Source organism: Pteropus vampyrus, unplaced genomic scaffold (assembly GCF_000151845.1).
Source record: "Pteropus vampyrus isolate Shadow unplaced genomic scaffold, Pvam_2.0 Scaffold249, whole genome shotgun sequence".
NCBI lineage: Eukaryota > Metazoa > Chordata > Mammalia > Chiroptera > Pteropodidae > Pteropus > Pteropus vampyrus.
In genome coordinates this window covers 407,745-425,586 of record NW_011889030.1, presented here as the reverse complement: position 1 = coordinate 425,586, position 17,842 = coordinate 407,745, and the positions used below count along the sequence as shown (strand labels likewise).

Sequence of the window (17,842 nt, the reverse complement as noted above, 5' to 3'; positions counted from 1 at the left end):
TTACCACTGTGACTCTAAACTTCTAGATTAATAGCTTTCAACTTGAGTTTCTCAATGACCTAAAGTTTAATGAAAGATCCTCAGTGCTATATCAGGGGACAAGAGGAAGACCAAGAAGGAGGAGGAGCACTACATTATTTGTCTTTGATGAAAACAACTCATTTTTATGTTTTATAAATTTTGTTAAAATTCAAATATGAACAGTACAAACCAAATGGCTCTATCCTTTTTAACTTTCCATCATTGTAGTTAATTTTCCTTTTGGTTTGCCATGAGACATATGTAATATACAATATCTTTCATTTGATGAGGGAAAATAAAGGAGCATTTAGTTTCTTTACCCATTTGAGGAAAAAGAGACAAGGCCAACGATATTATCCTAGGGTTGGTGTGGTACTGAAAAAAGGAATCAAAGAGGAGACTCTCTTTGGAAGAGAGAGCATAAATCTAAGAAATAATTAAGACTACTTTTAGCAATCTTGTCCTAGAATTTGTCCTCCAGAAAAAATTGGTATGACCAAGCCTTGGAAATGTTTACACTATGTTCTGTTTAAAAAAGACCACGGTAAAGGAATGCATTATGAGTTGAGATGTGGAGGCTAAAGAAATGCATTAAAAAATTAGTCTAGGCAATAAAATGTAAAATCTCTTAATAATTGCTCAAGTTAAAAAAGAAAAAAAAAAAAAAAGAATTTACAGAACGGAAAGGCCAGAGGCCTGAAATAATATGAGAGAATTTTACAATTGGGTTGTAAAAGGTAGTGGATACATGTGTAAAGAGAACATTAAAAAAATCCAGGTGGGGATGAAGCATGTTCTCTCCTTTTCATACTAGAGATTTCCTTCATGCTCTGGATAGCTGCTAGGACAAATAAAAAGGGTCTAGCAATAATGAACAGTGCTTTGTGCTCTTTTTCAGAAAAAAAGGAGGAAATAACCCAGCCCCTAGAAATTGCCAAATTCCTGCAACTATGATAGTGCTTATTTATCTTGCTTCAAATATTTATCTTGTTTCCAAATTTTGTTTTGGGATTTTATATTTGGCGACTCTTGTCAAAAAAAAAAAATATGCTGGACATGTTAAACAAGAAAGGGAGACTGTATTCAAGAATATTGCAATAATGGAGAGAGATTAAATTCAACTCCTCTGAAACAAAGAATGGGAGAATTTTTAAAGGCTGAGGTGAGCTAATGGAAAAATACTGGAAGATGTTATGGGAGAAAGTTAGTTAATATGATTAGAACATTTGTGCTGGCTAATTGGTGCTGATCTAAGTTAGGCTCCTACTCCCCTACATAGACTGGGAGATAGGGGTCATATCTTTCTTGATTACATTTTAAAGTGATGGTTCCCAGGTCTTTGACAAAGGTTTATGTAGGTTATAAAAGGGTTGTGAGAATATTTACACCTTGTAGGGACAGAGAAAGGATTTACAATCACATTTTCTTAAGTGCACTAAGAAAAAGTAAGTCAAGAGTTTAAAGTCAGGAAGAAAGCTGTCTAAAGTTTAATCAAACTGAGGGGATCTTTAAGCCCTCTTGGTTACCCTTAAGACTAAAATAGCCAGAAAAAGTGTTATTTTTCTGACTCATAGTATCTCAAACTTGCTTCTCATAGATTGAAAATGTGTGTTTATTTGTCTGTCTTTTCAACTAGACTAGCATTTCTATTTCTGATTCCAATATTAAATGGTGAACTTATATTTCTCAAAAGTATGTTAATCAATAATGAGTGTTTTGACTACATTAAGTAATGGGGAGGAGGTGAAGGAAGTGACTTCTTAGAGAGCACCAGAGCACCAGCAAACAAGGTGATGGCAAAAGCCAAGAACTCCATCATGTCTCAGCTTTTCTCAACCAGACTGTGTTGAACCACAGAGATTGTGGATAGGGATGCTCAGCCAGTATTCTCTCATTTTAATTTTTAGGGTACTTTTTCTCCCCCCAAAACAAATGTGCAACTTGACTTCCACAAACTTCAAGAAAGGAAAAACCACAAAGATACATTTTGGACACAAAAAAGTGTTAGGGACATCCTTTGGAGATTTTCCTAGAATGTTTACCTTGTAGAAAAATAAATACACAAAGTTCTTTGTTGTATATTTAAGAGCAAACTGCTCTTTATGGAATACACTGAAAGCCTGATATTAAGTAAAAAGAGAATATGGTTTACAAACTTGATAGAGTGGAAAATGGAATGGGCATGGTGCAGGGGTAGTTAGTGAGTGGGTAAGGAATGGGCGAATGCATAGTTAAGTGGGTAGAAGATACAACATTTTAAACACAGTTTGGGTAGAGAGTTTTGTAATGTGTTTCTTGTAGGGAATTTTATTGCAAGATTTTTTTTTTTTTATCACATTGAATAATTAAAATATTTAAGACCTAAATCAAATAAGATATTAAATATGGTTATAGTTGAACTTTAATTTTCCAGTTATTGAATTCATTCAAAGTAGATTTTCATAATGAAATTGAGGTCATGAAATTTGGTGATAAGAAATTCAAATTAACAACAAAATGTAGATTCTACTTCCAAAAATATAGTTTTTCTTTGACATCTCTTGTTCTTTTTTTTTTTTTTAATGTCACTTGAAGTGGAATCATTGAGTATCCTACTCAGTAATAGATGTAGCTGGCTTCTGTACAAAAAGATAGAATTGATTCTGTCTATTGCAGCATAATTCATTTTTCAGTTTAAATCCAGCTTCCCCATAATGTGGTTTCCTGAAGCTTCTCAGGGAACCATTGGTCCATAACAGTAGAGTGCTTCATTTGGATAAGCTGTGAGTCATCTTACCGAGAAACTCAAGATTAGACTCTTATATCTTAAAGACCAGAAGATGTAAGAAAATGCAGGGTCATATGACCTCAGAAGTTTTTTTTCCATATTAATGTTTAGATTAATAGATTTCCATAAATATATTTCTACCTACATATTTTCAAAGATATGTGGGTTTAACCTTGATTATAATTGTACGATCATTGTCATTGTCCAAGAACACTTAAACACTCGTGTTCTGATACTTAAAATAATCTATGTGGACCTAGAGGGAATAGTAGTAATATGATTTTCCAGGTTTAAAGTTCTGGTATGTTCTGAGGGAGTATCAAAAATGTATAAACTCACTTGACAAATATAGAAGAAATCATGTAATTGAAATGGCTTAGAGAACAAGGGAGTGAGTGAGCTTTTTCACTCATCTAAGATATTTGGTGATTATATTTTCAGTGGTGTTATTCTGCCTCAAAATTGAGCGTTGGGGTAAAGAATAATGTTTCTTCTAATGATGAGTAGGGTGACTTTCAATTAGGGTATCATAAGCCTGGAGTAGAGTCTATCAACAGATTCAAAGTAGATTAAAATGAGCATCTATTAAAACTACTTTTGATGACATAATATTATAAAATAAATTAAACATCATTTTATCTCACTACAGACATTCCTCTTACTCTGTTCTGATTTAGAGAGCAGAAATTGAGTTAAATTAGTGGGAATGACATCAGCAAGATAGCAGATTAGGAAGTTCCAACCCTCATCCTCCCACAGAAGCACTAATTTAATAACTATAAAAACTGAATACATTTATGAAATTCCAGAATCAAGTTAAGAAGTTTTAGTACCCTAGATGACTACAAAACTGACAATAGCCACATTAAAATGGATAAGAACAGTTTCATTTTACCTGTGGGAGTCCTTCCCCTTAGTCAGAGTAGCTCCGCACCAAGAGAAATCTCAACCTGCAATTTCTCCTTGGAGTGGGGAAAGAGAGAGAGAGGTGAGCATCCAATCTCAGGGCACTGGCAAAGAGACCTGCTATGGTCTCATCTCACCCAGAATGCAGAGAGAACTTGCATAGTTCTAACACCCTAAACGGCTAAAAACAAAGCAAAGGAGCAGGCAGCTTTCAGCAGTTGATGTGGCTCTGCAAAACTGAAAGAAGGTACATAGTCTTGAGAATTCTCATTTAGGAGAAGTGGAACTTCAACCTAATGTCCTAGAATTTTAGTGCACTGTCCTAAGGAAAAGGGGAGGGTGGCTTTGGTAGAGGCATGGCTCTGTGATATTAGAAGACATTCAATTCTGAATTTTGTACATCAAGAGGAAAGGAGAGGAGTTGAATGTTAAAAGGGGCAGGTGGCTTATCATGGCCAACACACCTCTATCTTACTGGCAAAAGGCACACAACCTTAAGACTTCTGTCCCACAAGGAAAGGAGAGGAGTAAAACATGCACATCCACAAAAAAGATTCAAGAAACTACCAGAAACTTTAGCAAGGCTAATTGGTGAAGGTCTTTCTTTGTTTGAGTCAGTCTATAAAGTCTCAGACATGCGTGTTTCTTCAAATGCACAGTCACCAACACAAAGCTAGTATTAATAATGACAATCACACTTTTATGTGGCTGTTACTGTGCTAAGATGTTTTATATTAATAAAGTCATTAATAATAACAATTCCAATAGAAGTGTTTATTATTTTTAATCTCTAATATGTAGCTAAAAATACTGAAATTTACCCAGGTTAATGATCCTAACTAATAAGGACTGAAGTAGAGCCCACAGAGGTAACAAGCCTCAGTAGCAATAGGACATAGTAAATGTTCAGGATTATATTTATTTACTTATTTATTTATTTATTTATTTATTTATTTATTTATTATATTTTTTACCATTTTATTTTCCCCTTTATCCCTCCTCCCTCTCTCCTGGTAACCTCTAGTCCATTGTCCATGTCCATGAGTCTCTGTTTATTTGTCTTGTTCATTTGTTGCTTTTAGGTTTATATACCACTTATATAATATCATGTGATTGCCAATCTTTTCTGTCTGGCTTATTTCGCTTAGTATGATTATTTCAAGGTCCATCCATGTTGTTGCAAATGGCAGTATTTCATTTCTTCTTATGGTTGAGCAATATTCCATTGTATATATGTACCACAGCTTCTTTAGCCAATCATCTATCGTAGGACACTTAAGTTACTTCCATACAGGATTATAATTTTTTAAAGGGCCTTCTTTCAAGGTGAACTCCACATGCTTTAAGCTAGGCCTCAGCCTTTTCCAAATTTAATAAGCCAATCTGCGTATTTTAAAGGCCCAGAACTGAGCATAATTCCTCAGAGTGAGGAGGCTGGCCAGATGTCAAGCTATTTTCTTTTCTCTTTTTTTCACATAATGAACATAAAGTGGTTATTAGGTGTGGTGATTAAAAAAAAAAATGATTGCTGGATTTTTTTTTTATCTCCCTTCAATGCCACTACCATTCGCTCTGTCCACCACTGGATTTGCTAGACTCTGGAAAGTTATCTGTTACTCATGCAGTAGGCTAAAGATTATTATATAATTCAAATTTCCTGTAAGTTTTGTAAATTATCTGTGACTTTCTGGAACAATTCCAGTGATAAAGATATGACTTTAGTCAGTATATTGGGTTGAGTTATATTCCTCACAGATCTTTCTATGACTTTGATTTCTCATAGGTTTTTCTTTACCTGGGCTGCTGCATGACTGTCCTACTCTATAATGTTCTAAATCTTCTTTGAAAATGCTGAGACATCTGTTCAACATGGAGCCTGAATAATAGGTTGCAGACATTCCTAATATAACTTTAGTGTCTCTTTTTGCCATTGTCCATCAGTTGATTGGGGTTCTACTTCTGTCAAAACTATAAAAAGAAAATAGCAGACAGTTAATTTCTCCTCTTTTTTCCCATCCTCTAATGCTTAAGGAGATAATGAAATGAACATTTATTTTCAACTGAAGCTCAGTTGAAATGCTATGATATTTTTGGTGACTTCTCAAGAGAAATGGGAAATGAGTGCCACCTGTTTATGATTTGCAATTAGAGAGATGGCACTTCTCAGATGAATCCTACTTAAACGTCACATCCTTTATTTGGTGATGAGTTGTTCTCTAGGAGAGCAGTGGATGCCTAATTGCACGTGATGACCATGATTCACAAAATTCATTAGTTTTATCTGCCTTCACAGTTAATGCATGACAGCCCTGTCTGTTTGGACCAGGGGTTCATGCAGATATTAAGAAGGCCTCAAAAAAGAGATTGGTTGCATTGTCGGTAGGTGAATTATATTAAGGAGGGAAGGTTTTTTGACTCTTGCTCTCCTTTTCTCTCCCAATGAATGAATGGTTAGGCTATTTTTAGATTCCTTTTATTCCTTTAGCTTATTTCATCTTCATCTCTGAGTTGGAGAATGACAGAAGAGGTGTACCTAGCTTTAATTGATACTTTTGTAATGCTTTCCTGAGAGTTGGTTCTCATCTCTCTGCATCTACTCAATCAATTCACTACTTATCAATAAATGCTTTTCCTTTGGAGTTTTGCATTTTGATACATAAAACAACAGTGACAAAACAAAAACACAAGAACAACAACAACAACAACAAGATTTCTTCAAAGTAAACTATGGCTTTCACAATTTTGGTCTCTAAAATGGGCCTTTGCTGCTTGCTTTTAAAGTCTAATGCTGAATGTTGATTCTTTTTCTTTGTCTTCCTTCTGTGACAATAATTATGTCTGAGATCTTGATGCTCAAGGCAGAAGTGCAATAGGAAAGCATGGTGCACAAGAAAATTTTAAAAATTGCTTGCTAATAGTTAAAATAATATTTTCATATACTATTAATGAACACCCAAGTAAAACTTACCTCTTTCTAAACTTTATTCTATGTCTATCATCAATTTAAAACACATATCTATATGTCATAATACTATAATCTCTAAAATTTTTTGCATTACTCTTGCAATGTTTCACTTTTTTTCTATATTTTTATTTTTCTTCAATTCTGTCTTATATTCTAACCTGAGTGTAGCTATATGGAAGATTAGGACAAGAATTTACATAGACTCTTCTTATTGAACTTTAGAAGTTATTCATCAACTTCTTTCTAGAGTTGAGAGGATAAAGATTTATCTATCTATCTATTGATTGATTGATTGATTGATTGATTGATTTTAGGTGAGGCAACTCTTGGTTGACCTCACAGATTGCAAGGATGCAAGGACCTTGTCAGCTTACAATCTCTTATCATTTTATTTTTTATGCTTATATTACCTAGTCTTCTTAGATGGTCTCCCCTCCAAGTACCAACCAGGTCCAACCCTGCTTAACTTCCAAGATCAGACGAGATTGGGAACATTCAGGGTAGCATGGCCGTAGACAGAGAGGATAAAAATTTAGTTGATGTCTACTATGCCAAATATATATTTTTAAATTTTTATTAGGTACAAACTATGTGCCAGAATGGGGCACTAGGAAACAATGGTAAATAGACCTAGAGCTTATGTCTTGAACTTTATACTCTGATATAAAGTATTTCTGAAACGCCATAGTTGGCCCCTTCATAAGTTTGGAATGATATTACACTGATGCTCTAATGTATATAGTGAACTAGAACAAAAATACTGAAAGAAATGTTCAAATGCTACCATTTATTTCAAAGTATAGGTAGGCTTTTATTATCTGGGTAAAGTGATAATTGGAAAGAACACCTACAACTGAACCAAATCAATGTCATGATGGATTAGAACCTTATTTCTAAGATGCTAATTCCCCAGTAAGGTTCCTTATTCCTCCAATTTTATACGAAAGCTGTAATATCTAGGCACTTGGGGCTTGAACTTTCTAATGTGATGTGAATCCAATTTTCTTTACAAACATTGCCAAGATCTGAATTTAAACCTCAATATTTCAGCCAGTAATCTATATCTAAACACCAGAGAATAATCCACAGCAATTCAGAATTAGGTAAAAGAAAACATTTCAAATAATGAGTGGATTTTTGCCAATATAAACCAAAAGTGATTATCTCCCTTGGCCTCTTAAATATTTAACTTACCCAATTATGCTGTAGCCACAGAATAAATTTAGTGAAAAGCCAAATGATTATGTGTGGGTCATAACTATAAAGTAATGGTACTTGTTTATTGTAAGACTTTTGAGAATTTTACATCACTTTGTTTTCTTTTTAAAAACGAGAATTAGAATTTATTTGGCATAACATAATGAATTTAGAAGATTTTGATCATGAATTACTTTTCTCTCACTTCTGTAAAGATGGGATTTAATTCTTCTATAAGAATATTTTTGCCACACTCTGGCTGTATGAACCCAGGTAAATCACCTGCTTTTTCTGTGTCTTCAGTTGCTCAATAGAAAAACAAAGATATACTACTTAGTTCAACCTTACTGTCACAGATACTAAGATGATTAAAGGTCATGTGAAATGTCATTATAAGTTAGAAATTCTAAAAAATAGAAAGTGATGGTATAATGTAGAGTAGAATTTCCTTTTTGTGTGGACACGTGTCAAATAATGTCAAGATAGGGATATGTAAAAGTTAATGTAATGAAGCTTCTGGTATCAGCTCCAACATATAAAGAATTTGGAAGATATCACTTTCATTCTTAAAACCTAATTTAAAATTTTATCTTAAAGTCACTGTAATCAAGATAGCATCCTACTGGCAAAAGAATAGATCGGTTAATCAATGAAACAGAAGAGAGAGCCCAAAACAGACTCACAAGTATAGTCAACTAATTATTGATAATGGCACAACTGTATTCAGTAGAAAAAGAATCTTTTCAACAACTGGACTTCTCAATATACAAAACAATCAACCTAAACAAACACCTCATACCTTATACAAAATTTGACGTGAAAAGAGACCTAAATGCAAAATGCAAAATTATTAAGCTTTTAGAAGAAAACATAGGGGAAATATGCATGTAATTGGGTTTGAAGATGAATTACTGGTACTTAAAGTATGACCCATAAAAATAAAATGGTAAGTTGAACTTTAAATTTAAATTTTAAACTTTTTTTATTTAAAGAAAAAAATGCTTGCTTTAAAAAAAAAAAGAAAACATTAAGAGACTAAAAATACAAGCTACAAACTGAAAGTGTTTGCAAAACATATATTCAAATATTTGTATCCAGAATATAAAAAGAATTCTTAGTATTCAACTACAAAAAAACAATCTCAATAAGTAAATGAGTGAAAGCTCTGAATAGACACCTCGCCTTTAAAATATACAGATGGACAAATGGTTATATGAAAAAATGTGCAACAAATGTTACTATGGATATGCAAATTAAAACAACAAATACAACTGCAAATCTATTAGAATGTTAAATACTAAAACTTTGGCAATACCCAATGCTGAGAAACCAGAATTCCAGTCTTAACATTGGTTAAGCATTTTTACTCCTAGCTATTTATTTATCCGACTAGAAAACACGTTCACACAAAAACTCGTAAATAGTCAGAGAATTTTTGTTCATGCTTGTGAAACTATGAAAGAAATGATAAATTTCTTTAACAGTTTAATGACTTAGCAAACTGTGGAACTTCCACTCTGTGGAATTCCACTCAGTGAAGAAAAGGAATGCACTTTCAATTCATACAACAACATGAATAAATTTTCTATGTATATTTCTAAGTGAAAGAAGCCAATTTGAAAAGACTGTATATTGTAGGATTCCATTTATATAACACAATGGAAATGAGAAAACTGTACAGACATTTAGCAAAAGAGCTTACTGATATTACTCAAAACTGTCAAGGTCATGAAAAATAATGAAAATCTGAGAAGTTGTCACAATCTAGAGAAGCCTAAGGAGACATGACGACTGCATGTAGTACTTGGATGCGGGCCTGGAACATAAAAAGGACATTAAGTAAAAACTAAGGAAATCTCAATAAAGTGGACTTCAGATAATAATAATGTATGAATATTGGTTTATTAGTGTGACAAATATACCATAGCAATAGGGAAAACTAAATTCAGGTATTTGGGAACTCTCTGTAATATTCTTGCAACTTTCCTGTAAATGAAAATCTAAAATAAAAATTAATCAATGACTTAAGAGAAAAGTTAATGTGATGGGACAAAAATTAACAAGTCATTAAGTCATGTCAACAAATATCATTGTCCTCATACCCATGCTAAATCTTAAGTAGGTTAAGAAATGATCATTATAAAATACAGACCCTAGGCAGAGCCCCAGTCTGATGTGGTAGGGAAATACTGAACTCTGAAACATCCTTCTTCCACAATGCTTTGTCCTTGCTCTTAGCCTCAGAACTTCTGTGGATGACTAAAGTTCTCACTCTGTACAACCAACGTTTGCAGATTATGAAGAATAGAAAAACATGTTTTCATGCTGCAATTGCTTGGTCTCTTTTCTAGGCCACTGCTGTATTTTGTGAGGTCAGGGGGCTTCTTATCTTTCAGGAGGCTGCCAGCACTGAATGCTGTATACTTCTCATCTGTGTTTCCCTTTGTCATCACTCTAACATAAGCTTTCAAATTTACTGTCTAGAAAAAACCTAAATATACTTAATGATTTTCATTTTTTGTCAATGTCTCTTTAGGAGGAAATGTTCTGTGTCAGAAATGTTGGGGCTGATACTAAATTTTGTTAATTCACATGCTTTACTGACACGACACTTATTTAGAGTGTGAAAGAACTGTCACATGTAAAGAGTATGTTCAACTGCAAAATTCTACAGGATTCTGTTAAAAATAGTCTAAGGGTGGAAATTCTTCTGATCTTGCCTGTCATATAAATTTACAAAGTTGCTATTTGTTAGAAACATGAAGTCTGCTATGAAAAAATACAGAAAGGATTTTGTGTTTACTCTTATGTTAGAATTTCAGCAAATTGTGGTTTATGTGAATAGTTACCAAATGAAGTTTTGAAGAATTATTCATAGATAAATATTTTGCACTCTTTTTTTCTGGGTTTTGATAACATCAAATGGAAATGAGTCCCAGAGAATAAAAAGATAGAAAACACTCTGGGAGTGGGGTCATGGCCCTGGCCATGGGTCAAAGGAGACTGCTACCACCTACCACTTTCTTGGAATGTTTCACAAAAATATCTTTTACTTACATTACTGTTGGGGGACCCCAGGACACTTAATCCCAAGTGTATTTCTTAATGATTAAGAAAGCACTAGGAGAGATCAAAAACCCATTCATAAATGCCTTACATTTGAACAATACAGAATAGATTCTTATTTTTATATACATATCTTGATTCGTTATTACAAACTCATCTGGTGAGGTGATTCATACTATAATTTACACTTTACAGGAAAAGAAGTTAAATGAGACCTTTTCCCTTATCTTCTGCTGAGAAAAAAGTTTAGCACTCTATCAGGCACAATCATTCTTAGTTGGCCTTTACAGAGTGATAAAAACTGATGCCTTCAAGAAACCCTGTCGCAACTGTCACAAGTGGGTTACTTATCAGCATACCAGAGAGCAAACAGTGTTTAAGATGGTGTCAATGTTTTTCATTTTCCCTTATGTCTTTAAAAATGAGTACTCAATACATGATGAAAATCCAATATTTGAATAAGCAGAAAATTTTAACTTCCCTGTCCCTGCCTCCTCTTCTCCAAATAAAACAGTTAAGAGAGTGCTGATTGAATTATTGAAAACATCTTTTGACAATAGCTTTAAGAATTGATGGTAATAGACAATCCTTGGATGAAGAATTCATGAAAATTATACTACCGAGGTTATTTAGTATATTTCTTAGCTTAATAAATTTGTTTGGAGGGGTATAAGATTTCATGACCAAAGAAATAGCTTTAATATCTTATTGACAAAAGCCTAGTGAATAAATCACAAGTGCATATGCTCAGTTCAATTTTGTTTTTAGTACTGAAACTTCAAGAAATATAATAATCGGATTGCTTCACTCAGTGCTGGAACAGGATATAAATACAGAGTAGCATGAAAGCACTATCACTGAAGCTAGGGAAACTTGTTTGGAATGTCCCCATGTCATTTCACTCCACATAAAATAAGTACAGCAGAATTCTGTTTCTTTTTACAAATCATTGACTCTATGTTCCTAAAGTTCTCTGATGGCTAAAGTTTAAAACTATAGTAAACACCATTCCCATTATTTTCTTATATAATAATTGAATAATCACACCTCACAATTTTGTGTTCATGTAATTTTTACATCTGAAATGTGTATCTAATGAACTGAGACTCTTGTTTTAGTCCTGAAAATTTTAAGTAAAACTTAAATTTATTTATATCCCGATTTGTTTCTGATCCTTAATTTAATGTAAATTAATTGTGTGACATTGGCAAAGTTATCTATCTACTTACAAACTCACTTTATATATGAAGATATACTGTCACTGAATAGTCTTGTTTCATGAAAAGATATGCTACCCTTGCACCAAGGTTAAGAGCAAGACTCCTACATAGCATCCCTTCATTACCTGATTCTTTATCACATTCCCTATATCTACTCTTTGAGACCTTTTCTCCTAGTCTACATGTCCATAATCTCATTCACCACATGGTAGTTTTGCATATGATATATATCATTTTCTCTACGTCCTACTTTAGAGATGGGATTAATGTCACCTACAAATATCTATGCATAATCTCTTCTCTAAAAATTTCCCTGGAGACCACTACGTCTTAAAGTGAGATCTACTAAACTCAAAGTCTGTAGGGTATAACTTGAGGAAAATGCTGTATCAACAATGTGGAATGGGCTCTTAAAAAGCAAACAAACAAACAAACAAAAAAACAACTATAGGATCTCTCAGGCTCTTTAATATCCTGTGCTACTTTTTGAATCAGAAAGAGAGCATAGAGGAGAAACTTCCCCTAAATCAAATCATTCAAATGTCTCAAGTGTTTCAAGTAGCATATTTCAGGACTAGTGTTCATAGAACATGTTTGGAAATGTGCTTTGTTGTCAGTGGTCCCTAATCCAGGCTGCTTATTGGAATCACTTTGGTAATTTTAAATCACTGATCCTGTTCCCACTCCCACAAATTCTAATGTAGCTTGGTAAAAATGTGACTTGAATATCAGATTTTAAAAAATCTTTGCCAATTGTTCTCTTGCGCACAAAAGATTGAGAACAAAGTCTATCTTCTCATCCTTCCCTTCAGTTTCAAAAGGGCTTTCCTCATTACCTCTAAAGTTTACTGTGTCTCTTGAACCCAGAATCATCCCTTCCTGTCCTCTTTATTTACACCTCCCCCTTCCCCCCCAAAAAACTGCTTTAATTTTCAGTACCAGATATTGGAAAATCAGATAGATTTTTGATAATATCAATCTACAAGACCAAACCAAGAATCCTCTTTTTACTAAGTACCCTTTCTTCCTTTTTGCAGGTCATAGGTAGTTTTACTATCTTATTCTTTGCTTGATTCTTCTGTGTTTTGTTTTTTTTTCAAGCACATGCAATTCTGCTCCATCATGTAAAAATCTTCACAATGTCTCTCATTTTCTTGCACAATCAAACTTTTGAATGAAGCATGCACTTTTTCTGTCTCTATTTTATCACTCTCTTTAAACCTTGCCATCTAGTTTTCATTCCTAATTTTATTTCCAATATTTTTTCTTTTTCACACATACCCTGTAATCTTGCCTCTATCCTCTGTCTTCTAATTCTCTTTTTTATTACATTAATATATAATTTTTTTTTTCATGCAAGGCAATCCTTGGTTGACCTCATAGATTGCAAGGACCTTGTCAGCTTATAATCCCTTATTTTTTATATTTTATATGCCTACAGCAACCTAGGTCTTCCTAGGTTACTTTAATATACTTTGGATCATGCTTTTTCCTTGATACTTTTTTGAAAAACTCTTAAAATTTATTTATTTTATTATTTTTTTATTTCTACAACCTATTCTCATTGTTTCTGAACAATTTTACTAATTGTGGATGTTTATTAAAAAGAAAGTTCTTAGTCTGACAACACTTGCATCTAAACATTGAAATGCACTAGTTTCATACTTATGTTTCCTTTGGAATATAATTTTCCTTTCTCTCAAAATGATAGATTATAGGAATAAACACTTTTAGACTCTCTTTCCATCTAATTAATTTAGTATTTTCACAGAGAGATAAGAGTTTACTCTTATTATTAAGCATCTGATATTTATTCTAGGAGCTGCAGATTGCTGCATTAAGAAGACAGTGAGTGCTCATCTATTCCTTCTTTGTGCTTCCTCTATTGCCAGCAATTATGTGATGAAGTAGGTCTGAAATCTTCAATGTCATCAACTATAATATCTCTACAGATGCAATTCTTTCCACCAATGGTGATTGAGTTCTAAAACTTGGGAGATAGTAAGAAGCCCTTTACTTTGATTGTTGATCCAAACTACATTTTCCAATTTAACTTGATCAGATGATCTTGTTCTTTTAGAGTAGTTAGCTGTTGATATTTGCCTGACCAGTCTAAAACTAATGTATCGGTCCCCAATTTTTATCCATTCCGAACATAGTTCATTGGGTTTATTATTTATTGGTTATAATGCAAAGCAAGGAGAAATGAGTATGAGACTGACTCTTATACCTCCCCCTACCACTATATAATATTGAGGAATTGGCAAGAAATCCATAGGAATAAGCATAGACACTGATTTTAGTTTAATAAAAGTTCTGTGTATGGAATCAGGTGTTGGTACAGCTGCTGTAACTGGCTTTAGCAGTCCTAGGCCAAGCAAGAAATAAACTATATGTTCAGTAGCTTCTTATACTGTGACCACAGATGTAACAACTATAGGCCTGAATGTTCTGCAGGCTATATTGTCAGAAAATTTTTTGGTTAATTTCCAGGTAAAGCTTACTTCAAAGCAAGCAGAACGTTACTATATAGGCTCTTTAAGCATAGTTGGCTGGAGCGAATTGCTTTACTTGTTTTGTACTCTCTCCTTTTATTATGCCCTCACCTGAATGCAGATAATTATTTTCAATCTCATGCACATGGCCTAAATTTTATTCTGTTTATTTCATAAGCTCTGATTATACTTATTTAATTCAGAGAGCTAGACTACAGGTTAATTATATGAAAATAATAAGTTTCATTAACAAGCAGATAAAAATGAATGAAGATCCTTATTATATGGAAATATGTCATTTTCTTAGTTTAAAGTGGAGGAAAAATTCAATGTAATTCTATGAAAATAAAATATATGAAAAAAATGAAAAAAGACAAACCCAGATCTAGGTGCCGTTTTTTCAGTGAACAATGAGTATTATCAATTGAAATCCAAAAATGATCTTGCCAACCAAAGAACATGGAAAAAAGAAAGAAAAATGAAGTCAGGCACATAGTTTTCCTGAGGGAAGGAAGTTATTTTACCTTGAGAAAGATTGAGATCTTAGAGACCAGAGTATGTATATCTGTATGTATATATGTATTTATGTATCTACCTACCTACCTATTGATAGATAGTTCGATAGATTGATTGACCAATCTATCTATAATCTATTTATAGAATATGAAAAGGAGATCTGTTTTATAGATTGATCTAAGAAGAATAGGAGGTAATTTAGCTGCAATTGGCTAGGATGGTCACTGGAGCTAAAAACAAACAAACAAAAAACTAATGAAACATAAAGAGAGAATCTCTGATGCCAAATCGATTAATGCCTCCGGAGTAGCTGAGACCTGAAAATTTGTAGAGAAGAGTCCTCTTTAAGTTATTAATCAGAAATCAGTTATATTGAAAAGGGGTCAAATATATGGTGAAGGAAAGAGATTTGACTGTGAGTGGTGAACTACTAATTTGTACTTCTTCATCCCTTCACCTTTTTCACCCATTCCCCAAAACTCCCTCTCCTCTGGCAATCACCAGTCTACTCTCCGCATCTGTGAGTCTGTTTTCGTTTTGTGTGTTCATTTATTATTTTTTCCTTAGATTTCACTGTAAGTGAAATCATATGGTATTTATCTTTGTCTGTCTGACTTTTTTACTCAGCATAATATCCTCTAGATCCATCCATGGTATGAGTCTTTTGTAGTGAGACATAAAACAATGAGTTTTGAATCTTTCAAAAGCATACACTGTTCAGATAAATTTTATCACTTTTTCACCCATAAATGCTTGATTTTTACTTCTTTTGGCATCTCATGCTGTTATTTTGAATATATTTAATTTCCCAGGTTATGCTCTCTTAATAACTCTATTACTTTAAAGCACATTTAGTCATTATAAAATTATTACACATTGATTTTCCAGGTATTTTCTATTCAAATTTGTCCAAATATTGAGCCATCTTGTAGTTAATTAAATCACTGAGGAGCTGTTTTCCTTCTTTTATATATTTTTTTTATTTATAAAACAACAAGGATTTCTTTTTTTCTAATTAAATTTTTTTGGGTAACATTGATTAATAAAATTATACATGTTTCAGATGTGCAATTTAATAAACATAGAAAGAATGTCAGAAATAGAAAAATGCCTTTTGGTAAACAGTACAGTAATCATTGTTTCAAATAAGAATCATCACTGTATTCTAAAATTAGTGAGCAAAAATATGATAAACAAGATATTTGCTTAGTCTCAAAATATCTTCCCACAATATACTTAATAATAGAAGAAAAAATATTAACTTTACAGTGGAATAACCTGGCACACAACACTTTAGCCAATTACTAAAGCTAGCACACTAAAAATGACACATATTTAATATAAAGTGCCTCCTGATGTGATATAGGAAGGTCATAGCTTAGAACATCACTCTGTGGCATTCTTGTTAAAAATACATTACCTGTATTTAGTCACGAGGAAAAATCAGCCAAACTCAAACTGTGAGACATTCTACAAAATAATTGTGCAGTATTACTCAAAAAGTGCCAATTCCATGAAAGATGGAGAAAGACTGAGGAACTGCCACAGTATGGGGACAACTAGATACAATGTGAGATCCTGGACTAGATCCTGGACCAGCAAAAAACATTTGTGAAACAGTGCAATTTGAAAAAACCTCTGTAGTTTAGTTAATAAAATCATATTAATTTTATGTCCTTGTTTAGATAATTGGTCTGTTGTTATAGAAGATATTAACATTCATGGAAGACAAATGCCTGGAATATGGGGATTCATTGTACAATTTTTGCAACATTTTGAATTAATGTTAAAATACAAATATAAAATTAATAGATATCTCTTTGGACTATTCACTGCATCCAGAATCCATCTCAAGAAACCAAAAAGAAAAGATGACAGAAGTTTGATATCAGAGAACAGAAATTTGTTAACATTTTTGTCAGCAATTGAAAATACTTGCAAATTCGTTTACTTTCACATGACAGTATATTTACTATTTCTATCATCTACTTAAGATTACTTCTTTTTTAGTGTAATTTTATTCTAAAATAATTTTCCATCAGGGTCTTGAACCTGCAAATGTGCAATAAGCCCAGTTGAAATGCTATAACAGTATGTAATTAAAACTTGTTTTTAGAAATTAAAAGGAATAGTTTTTATGCACTGTTGAAACCTCTTTGACTAACTCTTATCAAGCCTTTAGATGTTTTGCATAAGGAGTTTATGAATTCATACTTATGGCATAATTAGCCATAAAATAATTGGTTATTACAGATATATAGCCAACTCTTCTATCCCTAATGCTAATATGACATCTATGAGAAGAAATTATAAATCTAAACATAATAAATACTTTCCCCAAATTGTTCATACTAAGGAACCATATTTGATGTAAGCATTAAAAAGTTACTTTTCCAATTCCTTTCAACTTTGCCTGAATCTTTTTGGGGCTTGTCCCATGCCCTCATGATGACTTGGCTGTTATTTTTATGACTTTCTAATAAATTTTCCTGTGATCTGATTGCTGGTAGCGAAAAAAAAATCACTTTTTTTTACAGATAAAGTTAAGAATTCTGTGTTCTGCGACTATTGCTTGCATTCATATACAACTTCTTAAAGCTGAACTTCCTTCACATTCTACTCTTCTGAAGATGTTTCATGATCACCTTTATACTTACTAATTTATATATTGTTTATGGTGTTATGGCAA

The 17,842-nt window shown here is 32.9% G+C and overlaps 1 pseudogene; it reads right to left on the bottom strand.

Annotated features, from left to right (window-relative positions):
- Window positions 1–7,057: 7,057 nt before the first annotated feature.
- LOC111729152 lies at window positions 7,058–7,176 on the bottom strand (annotated as a pseudogene).
- Window positions 7,177–17,842: the final 10,666 nt, after the last annotated feature.